At 49.0% G+C, this 15,503-nt stretch overlaps 1 protein-coding gene across 4 annotated transcripts in view; it reads right to left on the reverse strand.

Annotated features, from left to right (window-relative positions):
• The window catches only part of PKNOX2 (PBX/knotted 1 homeobox 2), a 251,533-nt gene that overhangs the window by 188,299 nt on the left and 47,731 nt on the right, over positions 1 to 15,503 (reverse strand). The window lies entirely within an intron of this gene.

Here is a 15,503-nt window from a genome sequence, read left to right on the forward strand (position 1 = left end):
TCTAATCTTGGGGCTGTGCCTGGAAGTACAGGTATGCGTATAAAACCCTGCTATTTTGGTGGGCTCATCCTAGACTTTCCTAAGGAACTAGAGAACTCCAGAAGAAACCGGAGGCCCTCGTGATCTGTCTACATCATATGGAAGTGAGGCATGGGCTCCCAGGGCGGCAGGGCCCTCTGCAGAGGCAAACCCTCAGGGAATGGAGGACCCGCTCACAGGGCAACCTCCTGGCCCTGCGGCCAGCCTCTGAGGTGGGACTACACCAAGACCCACCAGGACCTGCTGATTCTCTGTCGGGATCATCACTGTTCTTCTTTGCTTGGCATTGTCAGTGTTTTGCCTCAGGCTTTCTCTCTCTTCCCGGGCCCTAATCAGTCTCTTGGCCTCTAGCTTTACCCCATTTTTGCCCACCTTCCACCTTCTCAGCAGAGGATCTTTCTGGAACTCAAATTTGAACATGGCCACTCCTCCTTAAAAACCTTCAATGAGTCTTCGCTCTCTGACAGAGGTTGCCAACTGGCCACCCTGTGTTGACTCTTGCCTGTCTGGTATTTTTATAAATTCTTTTTTTTTTTTTTTTAAGATTTTATTTATTTATTTGACAAAGAGAGAGAACACTAGCAGGCAGAGTGGCAGGCAGAGAGAGAGATAAAGAAGCAGGCTCCCCGCTGAGCAAGCAGCCCTACGTAGGGCTCGATCGCAGAATCCTGGGACCTCAACCTGAGCTGAAAGCAGACACTTCACCGACTGAGCCACCCAGACACCCCATGGCATTTTTATAAATTCTGCCAACATCTAAAAAGTGGGAGATTTCACATTTGAACAATCCATATTTCTAAGTTTTCCCCAAAGACTGGACGACCTCACAATGCCAATCCTGTCTGTCCACGTGGCAATCACCAGATGAAGCCGAGGATCAGTCACCCCTTTTAATCACGCACGGGCCCTCCTGTGTACCCCGAGAGAAGGCGAGTGTCACCCTGGAAGTCTCTCCCATCACGGGGCACACACCCGGAGGCTGACTTACTCTGCCTACTGAAGAGTTTCGGGTTCAAGGTGACAGCACGAGGGTGGGTGGCTCATTATGTTCTCGGCTGTGCTGTGCCAGCTGGAGGGTGGAGGATGGGATTCAGGAAAATACCAGTAGCCCCAGGCAGGCCTGCCTCGTGTCCTTCCCTCTCACCTGGGCAGCTCCACGCCCAGCCTGGGGAGAGCCAGCAAAGGTCTTAGGGCAGTTTCCCTGGAATGCCAGTGGCTACAGGGCAGGTGCTGAAGAAGCCCCACCCCGCTTTATTCCTGAGGCCCCACCCCCGGGCCCAGCCTCGCCCCACCCCAACTCAGGGGCGGCTATACCCCCCTCCCTTTATTTCCATCCCACTGTTCCTATCAAAGCCCTAACAGCACATATTTTGTTAATTGTACAAACCTAATGGGGGAATGCATTGGCAAAAAAGGGTAATGGCCATCAGACCAGCAATAAAACAAAATTAATGGCCCATAGGAAGAAATCATGTCCACTTAATCCGGGCTCTGAAACTCTAATAGAATAATGGAATACCAACGGAGGGTTTTTTTCTCTCTATGCAGATTGCTTACACCATGTTAATCACTTGCAAAGCAGGCCACATACCACTCTGGCTCACATGACCCTCCAGGGAAAGGAGCAGACCAGAAACATTTAGTGCAAGGCTCATTACTGACAGGCACCACCGCAGCAACACCTTCCCCCTCTCCCTCCTTCCCCCAGGTGACTCTGGGACAGCCAGTATGGGGTGTCATTGAAAGCCATGAGGTGTGGCGGGCCGGAAAGCAAGATGCATAATACCTAATAATAGCAAACATTTATTGAGTGCTTACTATGTGCCAGACCCTGCACTAGCTAAGTGCTTCCTACACATTGAATCCCTCTGCCTCATGTTCGTCCTCTGTAGCCGCACAGTCTAGCAAGGTAGCTGCTGGCCATGCGTAGCTTTTTTAATTCAAATCCTCATTAATTAAAATTACAGAAAATTTAAAATGCAGGCATTAGCCTCACCAGCCACATTTCAAGTGCTCGACATGTATCTAGTGGCTATTGTACTGGAAGGTTCAGAGAGAGGACGTCTCCATCATCACAGAAAGTTGTATTAGACAGCGCTGTTCTAGAATATTGTGGCCATTTCATCTTCTTCGTTTAACAGATTCAGAAGTCAAGGTGCAGGGAGGCGAGGCAAGCGGCCCAAGTTGATGCCGCTGGATTATAGACGTGCTGGGTTCGAACCCAAGTCTGTCTCAGTCTGACTCCAGAATCCCCAGCCTACCCACCAAGAACCAGCAGTTAGGGCCACAGGGTGGCCGTCTGAGAGAAGTTAGCAGCAGAAAGGCTCTTCTGTCCTGTCTTCAGCACCCACCCACTCCTTGCCACCCCAGAGAGCAGACAGACCCCAGTGCTCCAACTGGGAGCCAGCTCTGTGGGTGTCTCAAACTACAGAGGTCCTCTGGAGAGGCGGAGGGCTTTACAGGGCCTCCAGCCCAACCTCCTTCAATTTATGAATGAAGAAACCAACGCACAGAAGAGTAAAGTGACTTGCCCCGAGTCAAACAGCTGGTTTGCAACAGAGTTAGAACAATAATCCTGGTTTCTTGACCTCTAGTCCTCCCTGGCCAAGGGAGAGGACAGAGCATTACCCAGGGTCACCTACGGCCACAGGTCGTAGGTGGAAGGAAGGAAGGAAGAGGTGGAAGGAAGGAAGGAAGGAAGGAAGAGGTGGCTCTCCTGCCTTCCTGGAGAGTCCTGGGTCAGGTGGAAGGAGGCTGGGATGAACCTGAGGGACTAGGCTCTGAGGAAAAGCAGGATGGGGACAGTCAGTCAGGCCTAGAAAGCGCAGTGCTTAAAAGCAGGACATTGGGTTGCTACTACCTTTTGGAAAAATAGTATACAGTGTTTATTACCATTAAAGATACACATAGACTCTGGCCAAGCAGCTACACTTTGGGAATGTATTCTATGGGAAAAGTAGCAGGGCCCAAGGATAATGTGGCAGCATCTATCGTGGGAAAAAGTAAAAAACATCCTAGATGTCTACCAACAGCGGGTTTGTTGCATAAGTTGTGGGACAAGTATACTATACATAAAGGAAGCCATTGAAAGAATGCGTTAGAGCTAACATCTTTTGCCATGCAAGATGGCCATAATGTTCAAAATGAGAAAAGTAAGTAGCAGAGGATGTGTGTGGAGTGGTTCCATTTTTGTAAGAACAGAGAAGACTCCAGAGTGAGTGAGGTGATCCCTTTGCTCTGTTTGTGTGAGCATGGAGGCAGCCTGGAAGGGGTGGCGGGCGTGTTCACACGGGTGCTGCGGGGGCACCGGGAACGGAGGGAAGAAGGGACACCATTTGTAGCACATCTCTGCCTGGCTTCTGGTTGCTGTGAGCACCACCACTTTTGTAAATTCGTGAAAAGAAACTTAATAAGGAAAAATAATTGACACAAGAAAGAAAAAGACTCTAAACGCGCCTTTCTCACTAGCTTCTTGGCCTTGGCAAGTTCCTTAATCTCGCTCCATCTTGGTTTCCTTTCCTGGAGACTGATGATGATACTATCATGTCATGAAGCAAGGAGACTGGTCAGAAGCGAATTTATTTTATTTTATTTTTAAAAGATTTTATTTATTTATTTATTTGACAGAGAGATCATAAGTAGGCAGAGAGGCAGGTTGAGCAGAGAGCCCAATCCAGGACTCGATCCCAGGACCCTGAGATCATGACCTGAGCCACCCAGGCACCCCAGAAGCGAATCTAAAATTACTTAGTCACATGGGCCTTTTTATCAATGTCAAGGGGAAAATCTGCCCCATACATGCAGGTACTTCCAGGGTCCACTCTCCAGGCCGTCCCAGAGCCACAGCCACTGCTCCCGTTTCAAAGCTCTCACAGTCCGTGTCTTCTGCCACAGAACCATTTGAACGTGTCTCTCTGCCTACCAGACCGGAAGGGCCTTGCAGGTAGGAATAGTACCTCACTTATTCATGCATTCATTCAATCATTCATCTGAGATAATAATAACTTAATAATTAGGGCGCCTGGGTGGCTCAGTCAGTTAAGTGTCTACTCTTGATTTTGGCCCAGGTTATGATATTGGGGTCGTGAGACTGAGCCCCACATTAGGTTCCCTGCTCAGCGGGGAGTATTCTTGAGATTCTCCCTTTCTCTCTGCCCCTACCCCCCTCCAAATAAACACACACATCTTAAAAAAATAATAATAACTTAATAATTTTGTTTTCGGCACATGTACCAGGCCCTGTGCCTGACACCAAAGATACAACAATGAATGAGACCAAGAAGTCCCATGGAGCTCACATCCTAATGAGGGAAACAAGCAAGCTATATATGCACATATATCTGTAAGTCAAGTGGTGCTAAGCACTAAGAAGAAAAAAGCAGCACCACAAGGGAGTAGAAGTGAGTGGGGAGGGGCGGGGGCCTTTTAGGGAAAGAGGAAGGAAGGAGCTTCCAGGGCTCCCAGAGAAAGCGCCCTCTGAGGCCTGTGCCGCAGCCTCAGTGAGGCCAGTCATGGTTCAACAGGTGTTAGTTTAAGAATAAAACAAAAATAGGGGCACCTGGGTGGCTCAGTAGGTTAAAGCTTCTGCCTTCAGCTCAGGTCATGATCCCAGGGTCCTGGGATCCAGCCCCGCATCAGGCTCTCTGCTCAGCAAGGAGCCTGCTTCCTCTTCTCTCTCTGCCTGTCTCTCTGCCTACTTGTGATCTCTGTCTGTCAAATAAATGATTAAAATCTTTAAAAAGAAAAAAAAAGTATAAAATAAAAAGAGACTCATGGAAGACTGGTAAATAATTAAGCCCCCCTAAACACACGCCTCCCTTCTGAGGATACCCCTCAAAGAACTGAAAGCAGGGGCTCAGAGAGGTTTGCGCACCCATGTTCACAGCAGCTTTAGTCAAGGAGCCGAAAGCGGGGAGCAACCCAGGTGTCCGTGGACGGGTGAAAGCATGAACAAAGCGCGGTCAGTACGTATGAGGAAGGAGCAGAGCCTTCAAAGAGAAGGAAATTCGGACACATGGTACAACGTGGATGAACGTGGATGAACCTGCCATGCTAAGTGAAATGATCCACCACAGGACAAAAATGGTATGATTCACGTGAAGGACACAGAGAAGTCAGATTGGCAGAGAAAGAAGGTAAAATGGCAGCTGCCGGGGCTGGGAGGGACCAGAGATGGGGGGTAATGGTTTCACAGATACAGAGTTGCAGGTTTGCAAGATAAAGAGTTCCGGGGATGGGTGGTAATGATGATTGCGCAACAGGACGAATTGTACACTTACAAGTGGCAAAGACGCTCCATTTTATGTTAGATGTAGTTTACCTCAATTTTTAAAAATACATGCCATCACTAATGTCTCTCAATTTCTCTCAGAAAAGAAAACAAGAGCCTAGAATGTTCAAGAGCAGGACGAGAAGCCACTGACAGCTGAGGTGAGGACAAGGGACCCCGGGGCCCACAGAGAGAGCAGGGAACCCCGAGTCTCTGAAGGCTGAGTGGGGAGAACACGGATGGGGAGCCTCCAGGCAGATAGAGACAGGGGATCCCAGGCCAGTCTGCCGGCAGGAAAGACAACTTTCCTGTGGAAATATCTGAGCTGGAGGGATTCCAGAGTGCTGGTGCTCGACAAAATCTAGGGTGAAAAGGAAAAGAAAAAAAAATTTTTTTTTTGGTAAACTGGTGGGAAGTAGGAGACAACTGGTAGTGAGGTGGGCCTCCTCTAGTCTGGAATGGAAGACAGTCCCATGCATCCACTGCAGGAAATCTAAAGGGAAAAGGAACTAGGAAACTGAGAACGGGATGAGGGCATCTGGGCCCTTCACTCAGTGCAACGATGAGCACCTTGGTATGCTGGAAAGTTAATTTAATTTAATTTAATTTCTTTTTTTTAGAGGGGGAAGCAGGCTCCCTGCTGAGCAGAGAGCCCGATATAGGGCTTGATCCCAGGACCCTGGGATCATGACCTGAGCTGAAGGCAGAGGCTTTAACCCACTGAGCCACCCAGGCACCCTGGAAAGTTAATTTTAGTCACGACTCAGGAGTCAGTCCTGTCCTCACGGCCCTTTGACCTTATGTGACCTTTGAACTTCTCTGAGCCTCAGTTTCTTCATCTACTAAACCAAGTGGCCAGATCAGGGTAAGAGGAATGTTAAGGCTTTAGGGGTCCACAAACCCCTTGAGATTTTTTCCAGAATGGTGTTTGTATGTGCATTTTCTGTGGAGAGATGTATCCACTTTTACCAAGATTTCAAGGCTAACCATGTCCCCAGAAAGGTTAAGAATTGGCGGAGGGGATATTCATTCACAAGGCTCACATGAAGCTGGAAAGTTCTAAGATTCCAAGAAATCTTGAACTAGATTCCAATAAATCTTTGGGCCTCAAATAAATCAAGATGTTTATTCTTGCTTTGCTGGCAGCACAGAGATATTTAAAAATGAAATGAAATAATTATATACTTTCAAAAGTTAAAATTATTTCTCTCGTGCAAGTAAATATGATCGTTATGGCTGCTGGTGTTTCACGGAAAGCAAGAGTAGTTCTACCGCAGGCATAAAGGCCGCATGATAAAGGGAAGTGATGAGCTACAGGTTCACCTTCTTTTGGGGAGAAATGAAGAGGCCCTCCATTCCCCTGGTGGAGGGGGGTCCGGGGCCAGAAGGAAGAGTAAACACAGCCTACCCAGGAGGCGCAGCCTCGGGCAGAGCGAATGCATCTCTTTGTGCCAACAAGCTCTCATTTTGTATCTGGCTTTACTTGGGAGGAAAATTTCAACTGTGTGCCTGAGGAAAGTGACAGGACTGAAGATATGTCAAGGAAAAACAGCACAGGCAGAGGACAGTATCCAGCGGTCAGAGAGCAAGACCCAGACTGGAAACCTACAGAATGACTAAGCCAGCATCCTCGTGGGCAGAAGGGACCTCAGCCACAATGGGGGATGCCTATCCTGGGGAAGGCAGGGGGACAGCTGGTTGTCAGAACCCTGCACTGTTAGACCTGGCTAGAACCTTGGCGATCATCCTTTCCAGCCTCCTGATTCTTTTCTGCAGAAACAGATTGAGAGAAGGGGTAAAACTGACCCACACATGTCCAGGGCTGGAGGCCAGCCTGTAACTCCGTTCAATTTCCAAAACGTGTTTTGAGTATGTCAGACCCTGGCCTAGGCTGGAGATCAGTAATGAACAGCAAAGCCAGCTCCCTGCCCTCAAGGAGTTTGGAGCCAGTCTAAAAGGAGAAACAGACACCAGTTGCTTGATAGATTAAGCGTCATCTAGCATGTATGCAGGGACCATGGACAGGGGTGTCCCCACTTCAAGCAGGTACATCCGGATAATGACCAGGTGGACGGTCAGCGGCTTCCCCTCAGACCTGTGCTGGAGGTTCTCTAAAGTCCACGCCCAGCCAGCAGCCGTCTCCATCTCCGAGAAGGGTGTCCCCCACGGCAGCCATTGAAAGGAGACTCTCTCTGAGCCTCCAGCCCCCATGGGAAGAGGAGAGCCACTCACTCCAGTAGGCCAGCCCCAGGCCCTGGTAAGCCGGCCTCTCCAAACAGCACTTCCATTCATTACTTCCTAACTCGCCTCGGGGGGCTGGTCCTGAATATTGTTTCATAAATAACTTAACAGGGCTCCAGCTTGCTTAACTGAGGTTAGGCAGATGTGCACAGCACAGGCTGATTATGAGGGAATTGCTGTGCTGGATGGTTCTGGGATGCTGATTCTCCACGGAGGGGTGGCTCTGGGGCCGGTGTCCCCACCTGGATCCCCAGATCGCAGTGGGGATGCTGAAAGAGCATTTGTTTCCAATTGTTCTTAGCCACTAATTTGGCTCCAGGGTATAACACCAATCTGAGAACAAACGGAGTAGGAAAACTGTGCCTTTCCTGAAGGAGGCCCCATGTGCCAGAAGCAGGGGAGGGCAGGGCTGGGGGGAGGTTGCCTGAGTTCAGCACACAGGCCGGAGGCCTCGGGAGCCAGGCCGACGGCTTCCCGCTCCAGCCCGGTGTCACCCGGCTGCCCTGCCGTCTGGCGTGCCGCACCTGCTCATTGCTCCTCCGAGTGCCTCCAGCAGAGGACAGATTACTCTGATGGCAGGTAGATAAAATGGGATCCCTTGCTAGCAGTAACTACCCAGAACAATCTCTCTCCTGAGCAGCTGACTGTCTCCACCTGGCACCTGCCAGCGAAAGAGCTGACGGGTAGCAAAGGCAGGCAGGAGGCAACTGTCCCCGTGCGCAGAGGGACCACGAAGGCCCCATCGAGGTGGGACTTGCTCAGAAGGCCCCCCGTCGGGTGGCAGAAAGGTAGGCTGGGCCGCCCCTCAAGAGAAGACACAGGTGGCACTGTCTCTGGCAGAGAGAAGACCTAGCACCTTCCAGGGGTAAAGGGGAAGGCAGAGCTGGGGAGCAAGGCCTTGCCAGGGGTTTCCTCAAGACTGATGCCCCAAATCCCCAGTAAACAAGAGGCCCTCTCTCATAGTTAAATTGCCTTCTGGTGGCTGAAAATAATGGAATCAGGGAACTTTGCCTGTGACCCTCTTGAAAGCGAACGAGGAGGTAAAATGCTTTTTAACAAGCCTACCGCTCTATTCACAGCCTCCCGGCAGACAGGCTGTCGTTTCTGGGACAAAAATGCCTTCCTTACCAGCACATGAGCAAGCTAGTCGGTAGCCTCATAAATCCAACCTGGTATAAAAATACTGGAAAGAAAACCATTTTTAAACATCTCTGAGCAGTCAAAGTACACGCCACAAAATCTTCCTACTAAAGTTTATGAAGCTTCCTCGGAAGGGAGCCTCTCAGACTGTCACTCCGAGCTGCTTCAGACTGGTTTTACACATGTTTCTAACAGGACCCGTTTTTTGGTACCTCAGGCCTCAGCTGCTAGAAGCAGTGCGAGAGGAGGCGCACACAGGGGATGGGGGGAATCAAGCAAGGAGAGCACGAAGGGGCCACCTCGTGAGTCAGCACGTTAGGTTCCGTCAAATTCTGGACCATTTGCCTAGGAAAATAGGGGAGAACGTCCGCTGCTGATGTTTAAAACATCCTCGAAGGATTTTAAGAAGCCTTTTAGCTCTCTGGAAAACCCCCAATGAGTCTCCTTCGAGATGCTTCCAGGCTTCCTGTAAGTTGTGTTGAGCTTGTCTGGAGCTGCCTGTGTTCATTCCTGGTTGGCTCGGTCATTTGCTCAATAGGCACTGACTCGTGTGGATGCTGGGGCATAAAGCAAGATGAAGGAAAGGACGTTGTTTGCTACAACACACACACACATGTACACACGCACGCACACACGTGTGCACACATGCGCACGTCAGAGCACCTATCATACATCAGGTGCTCAGCAGATGCACGTTGTATTGATGTTCACAAAGGGGAGGTATAAGCCAGTCAGATCGTCCTGTGACCCAACCCCTCGCTGCTCCGCACAGAAGCAGCTTGGTGGGGAGGGGCTGTAATAATGCATGAGTCAATGAAAAACATCATCGTACCAAAACTTTAAACTGCTCCACCAAGAAAAACACAAGGACAATGCAGAATCAGGCCTGAAAAAATGTGGACCAGATTCTCCAGCCCGTCTTGGAGAAAGCTGTCACTCCACCGTGGCTGGTCCTGTGACAAAATAAACAGTTCGGAGCCATCAGTGTCTGAAATGCTTCCAGCTCCGGAGTCCCCGGGACCCTGGTTTTACTTAAGGAGGGCTGGCGCCACCCTGCCAGCCTGATTTTTTTTTTTCTTTTCCCTAAAGCTTGGGAAAGCAGGATTTAGGTCTCTGCCCCAACGCAGCCCAAGGAGACAGCAAGCAACCCTGCATCCCCTTCTGGCTCCTCAGCTGGTCCTGTCATCATTTTGGGGACAGAAAGCCTTTATGAGACTCATAAGGGATAGTGGGGGAGGGGTTAGGATTCTGGCAATCTGTCCTGAAGAATTCAGGTTAATAATTTATATGTGCATTAAAAAAAAGAAAAAAACCCTCCTGAAACAAATTGCATACAAATTGTGTGACATTTGAAGGAAATTTGCCAATGTTGCTCAGTGAAGCGTAATAAATATATGCAGCCCATAATAATAAGTTACTTAAACTCAGGGCACTAAATGATTTATTAATTGTCTTCTAATCCTTTCCAGCTCCAGCTAAAACCAAGAGTGTGGATATATTTCACATACCAGCTCATAATGCCTTCACCACCAACAGTGCAACTGCCATTAGCTGTTCGGTCCCTTTTTCATTCGGGACCCAAACTCTCCAGAGGGGCTTTGCAGCAGGACCCAGAGCTGAGGGGACTGCTATTATCAGCAAATGGATAGACGGACCCTAAACACATCCCATCCCACTGCACTTCTCGCATGAATGTCCTGTAAATGAAAAGTCCATAGCCAGAAATGTCGCCTGTGGATGGAGGGATGAAGAAAGAGGGCAAGGTAGGGTCCCAGGAACTCAGTGACTGAGTTCAGAAGTGAAATGATTCTCCGGGCTACCTTGCTTCCCTGCAGTCTTCCCATTTCATAATGATGCCGTCTTCCACCAGTTACCCACAACCTGGGTGGGGTCCCCTTGCATTCCAACTCTGCCTTCTCTCTCACTCCCACGCCCAACCAGGGGGATTTCACTCTTAAAAAAAAAAAATCTCTCAGGGCACCTCAGTAGTTCAGTTAAGTGTCCAACTCTTTATTTTGGCTCAGGTCATGAACTTGGGGTCATGGGATCAAGCCCTGTGTTGGGCTCTGAGCTGAAGTAGAGCCTGTTTGGGATTCTCTCTCTCTCAAAAATAATATTTCTCAAATCCATCCTATTTCATCTCCACTATCACTGCGTAATTCACAGCCCAGGGATGCAAACTGGCAACTCTTCCCAGATGTTTCATGGGATTTGGGCAGTGCTCCTGGTTTTCCTTTGTTTTGTTTTTAAAAAGGTAATAGGTGGGGCGCCTAGGTAGCTCAGTCGGTTATGTACCCATCTCTTGATTTCAGCTCAGGTCATGATCTTGGAGTCACGGGATCAAGCCTTGCTTCTACCTCTATGCTCAGCACAGAGTCTGCTTGGGATTCTCCCCCTCTCCCTCTGTCCCTCCCCCCACCCACGTGCGTGTTCTCTCTCTTCCTTTAAAATAAATAAATAAAATCTTTTTTTTTAAAAAAAAAGAGTAGTAAGTAACATTGTTCAAAAGTTTTAAAAACTATATGAAATTCTCCCTCCCATTCCTGTCCCCTACTTACCCAAGCAAAGACAAATACAGATTCTTGTTATCCCCCACTTTTTTGCACCTTGGTGGATTTTTTTTTACACTTAATATATTTTTGGAGATCTTTCCATATCAGTACAAAGACAGAGCCTTCATTCCTTTTTAAAATTTTTATTTATTTCCTTTTTTAAAAGTAAGCTCTACTTGCAACATGGGGCTTGAACTCCCGACCCCAAGATCAAGAGTCATATGCTCTACCAACTGAGCCAGCCAGGCACCCCTCTCTGTCCTCTTTTTAAATGTGTAGTATTCCATTATCAGAATATTTCATAATTTAACTAATCTAACTAACTGCAACTGATGGATATTTGGGTTCTTTCTAATCTTTTGCCATTACAAATAATGTTGCAAAGAATAAACTTTCATGAATGTTATTTCACATATGTACAATATATCTTTTAGGATCAATTCCCCAATATGAAATTGCTGAGGCAAAAGGCATATGATAATTTTGATAGGTATTGCCAAATTGCACTCTAAAAGGGTTGTACTGATTTATGCTACCAGACAGCTTGTTTCCCTAGAACTTTGCCAATACAGTGTGGTAACAAACTTTTTGGATTTTTGTCCATTTAAAAGATGAATGAATAACGCTATCTCAGTATAGTCTTAATTCGCATTCATTTCTTAATATTGAACATCCTTTTCATATGTTAAGAGCCATTTGTATTTTCTTCTTCATTTATAGACCATTCAAATTCCTTGCTCATTTTTTTCTATTTGGTTGTATTTGTTGTTGATTTTTAAGAACTCTTTGTATATTAGGGACAATAGCCCTGTGATGTGAGTTGCAATTTTCCCCCCAGTTTGTCATTTGTCTCATGACTTTGTTTAAAATATTTTTTCCTGTGCCTTTTAAAAATTGTAATTTGAATTCCAACAGGCCTGGAGCATTCACAATCTCATTGGCCACAGCCTCTGTCACTCCCCATGGTTTTACAAATGATTTACTTTACTATTTTTAGTTGCCTACAGGTTGGTGTGATGCATGGAACTACTACCACCATTGTATGACCCAGAGGAAAGCTAGTCTGAAAACAAAGCTGATATCCGGAGGATGGCAGAGAAAGAATCTGAGTGCCTGTTGATGTCACTGAGTCACTGAATTTTTCTAACCCTAGAGCACTCCTGGTTCTGGGCTTCATAATATGTAAGAATTAGAATTTCTTACTGTTTAAGCCACTTTGGGTTGGATTTGCTGCTACTGGCAGCCAAAGGCATTCTAACTGAAACATATCTTGAATGCGCTTGTGAAAGTCTGGTCCCTTCCAATCCATCTCCACTGGTGCTGAGGCCAAGTTCTAGAATATAAATCTGACAACACCACTCCCCCATTTCAGTACATTCCATAGCTCCTCATCACCTGCAAAATATAATCCAAGAGCCTTAGCACTCAGTCTGTCCCTGCCCACCCCTCCCTCCTTCCTCTTGCTGTCTTACACTCCCATGTTGTGGCGCACCCTGTCCCTGCTCCCTGGAGGGCCCTCTGCCTCCTTCTCCTGTCTAGTTCCCGGGACGGTATGTTCCACCATCACCTCCTCCAAGCAAATTTCAGACCAAGTTCCCATCCCCACCCCATCACTGCCATGCACCATCTGGTGTTTTCCTCTATGGCTGCCTTAACCTCATTGTCTACACATCTTTCTTACATGCCTGAGCCCACATCCTGCTCACTTCGTTAGAGTTCCTTGAAGGCAGGAGCAATGTCTTTCTCATTTCTGCAGCCCCAGCACCTAGCTTGAGACCCAGTGTGAGGCAGGTGTGCAACCAATGTTTGCAAACCTGAATGGAGCTCCCTACACTCCCCTCATGCATTCCCGCAGATGCCCCCTCAGATGTCTTCCAGCCCAATGCCTTTCTACCCACATCCATCTTTACAGAGAAGATAGAAGAAATGTCCCATCCAAACGTGCCTGCTCTAAGAAGGGAAGAAGATGACCTAGTAAATCACCAGACCAACAGTGCCATTTGCCTGAGCTCCATGCCAGTGTCCCCGATGCTGTAGCTAATCTCCTACCGCAACAGAAAGCCAGGGATAGGAGCTGGGTTCCCAGCCATGTAACTGGCTGTGTGAACTCAGAGAAATGGCTTAACCGGGGCATCTGGGTGGCTCAGTGGGTGAAAGCCTCTGCCTTCGGCTCGGGTCATGATCCCAGGGTCCTTGGATCGAGCCCTGCATCGGGCTCTCTCCTCAGCGGGGAGCCTGCTTCCTCCCCTCTCTCTCTCTGCCTGCCTCTCTGCCTGCTTGTGATCTCTGTCTGTCAAATAAATAAATAAAATCTTAAAAAAAAAAAAAATGAAATGACTTAACCCCTCTGTGCCTCAACCTTCTTATTGGGTAAAGGGGATGAGCAGGCTGTTGTGAAGAGGGTCATTGTCTTTAAGTGGCAGTCATCTTATTTCCTTCCTCACAGCTGAATCAGCCCCAGATAAATGAGGCGAAGTCCACGTAGAGCACACCCCAAACGCTTCCCCAGGCCAGGCCTCCTTTCTCGGTCAGACACCAACATGGTGGCCACGCAGAAGAAATATACTGATGGGAACAACAGGGAAAGGAGGGAGCTGGCATCCTCTGGGCACTTCCTGTGTTCCAGCCTGTGCTACCCGGGACATACCCATCACCACACACCTGCGGCACCTGTCAGCATACACATGCCTCCCAGCAGCCCCGTACAGCAGTGTTTTCGGTCCTCTTCTAGAGAGGAGCAAAGTGAGGTTTACAGAGGTCAGACAACTCGCCCAGAGGGGCCACGTCATGAACCCAATTCAGTGGGGAAGCCAGGGTCTCAGCTCAGCTCTGGCTGGCTCTTACCCGAGTTCTTTTTGCCACCTCATGTTACATTCAGACTGCAGGGAATGAAGCTGGCCCGACGCATCCAGGACTTGTGTTCCTGCTGATAAAATGAGGAGGTGACCAGGGAGGTGAGAGGGAAGAGGGAGGTCCCGGGTGAGGGAAGGGGGGGGACATGGGAGAGGGAAGAGAGAAGGTCCTAGAAGAGGTTTCTCTCATATCCCCAGCATGCTTCTGTGTATGTGGGAAGGTGTGTGTGAGCTGGTACGCATCGCTGCGTGTGCATAAGTGCATGTGACTATGTGGGCATGCGTGTGATTGGGACTGTGTCACGTATGTGTATGGCTCCATGTGTGCGTGTGTCTATGACCATGCGCCTGCGTGTGTGTGACCTGTGTATGGCTCTGCGTGTGTGCATGTGTGCACGTACATGGGGACCCATGTATGTGTGCTGAGGGGGGAGGAGGACAGCTTGCACACACAGGCCTCCCACCTACTTCCGTACCTGCACACGTGCTGGCCGTGTCAAACCTAAACACGCCCCACGTGAACTCTGCATGCGGTCAGCAGTGGGAGACTTCACCTATTAACTGTCGCAGGCCGCTCCAACCAGCCATGTGACATCGGCGTTCTTGGTGCTGTTATTAGCCCATGACTGACCTGGCAAGGCCTCCCAAGGGACAGCAGAGGGGAGAAGGGAGGGAGGAGCTGCCTTTGCCAATTCAGTCAGGCTTCCCTGGATGGACCTTCCCAAATCTGGACACATCCCAGCCCCTCTGGTCAAAGAGAGAATTCTGGGGAGGTACTTCAACTTATGTGTCTCTCGGGTTTCAGAGACGTGCAGAGCACGGGGGAGACACACACACCTTCCCAGACCAGCAATCAAAGGCAGCAGCCTGGGCCTCTGGCTGCGCAAGCAGTGGGAGGGGGCCTGCAGGAGAGGAAGGCTCCTTGGCTCCCAGCCAACGCTCCCAGGCCCCCCTCAGCACCCATCCGGATTCACCCTCAGCCAGGACGGCTCTGAGTTTCTCTCCCTCCTCCCTCTCATTCCATCTGGTGCTGTCTATGGTTGAGAGGAACAGGGCCCACGGTGGGGTCACAGAAGCCTGTCAGGAACAGGCAGAATCAAAACCACAGCTCAACTCCCAGTGCCTGCCTAATCCCCCTGGCTACCTGCCACTCCAAGGTCCTCTGAGCTCTGCCGGATGACAGCCACCATAAAGGATTTTCTCCCAAAGCAGGACAAAAGAAGACTCTTAGGGAGTCAAAAAAAGAATCTATGGGGCCTGGATCCAATACACATTCTTCCCCTTTCCGTGGACTCCAGTGAGAAAAAACTGTATCCTTATACGTACTTAACATAAAAACATCTCAGCAGCTGGGGAAGCCCTCATTCTCTACCTTCCCTAAAACTTGTGAGCCCCTAGCGTCCCTGAATC

Source organism: Mustela nigripes, chromosome 1 (assembly GCF_022355385.1).
Source record: "Mustela nigripes isolate SB6536 chromosome 1, MUSNIG.SB6536, whole genome shotgun sequence".
Lineage (NCBI taxonomy): Eukaryota > Metazoa > Chordata > Mammalia > Carnivora > Mustelidae > Mustela > Mustela nigripes.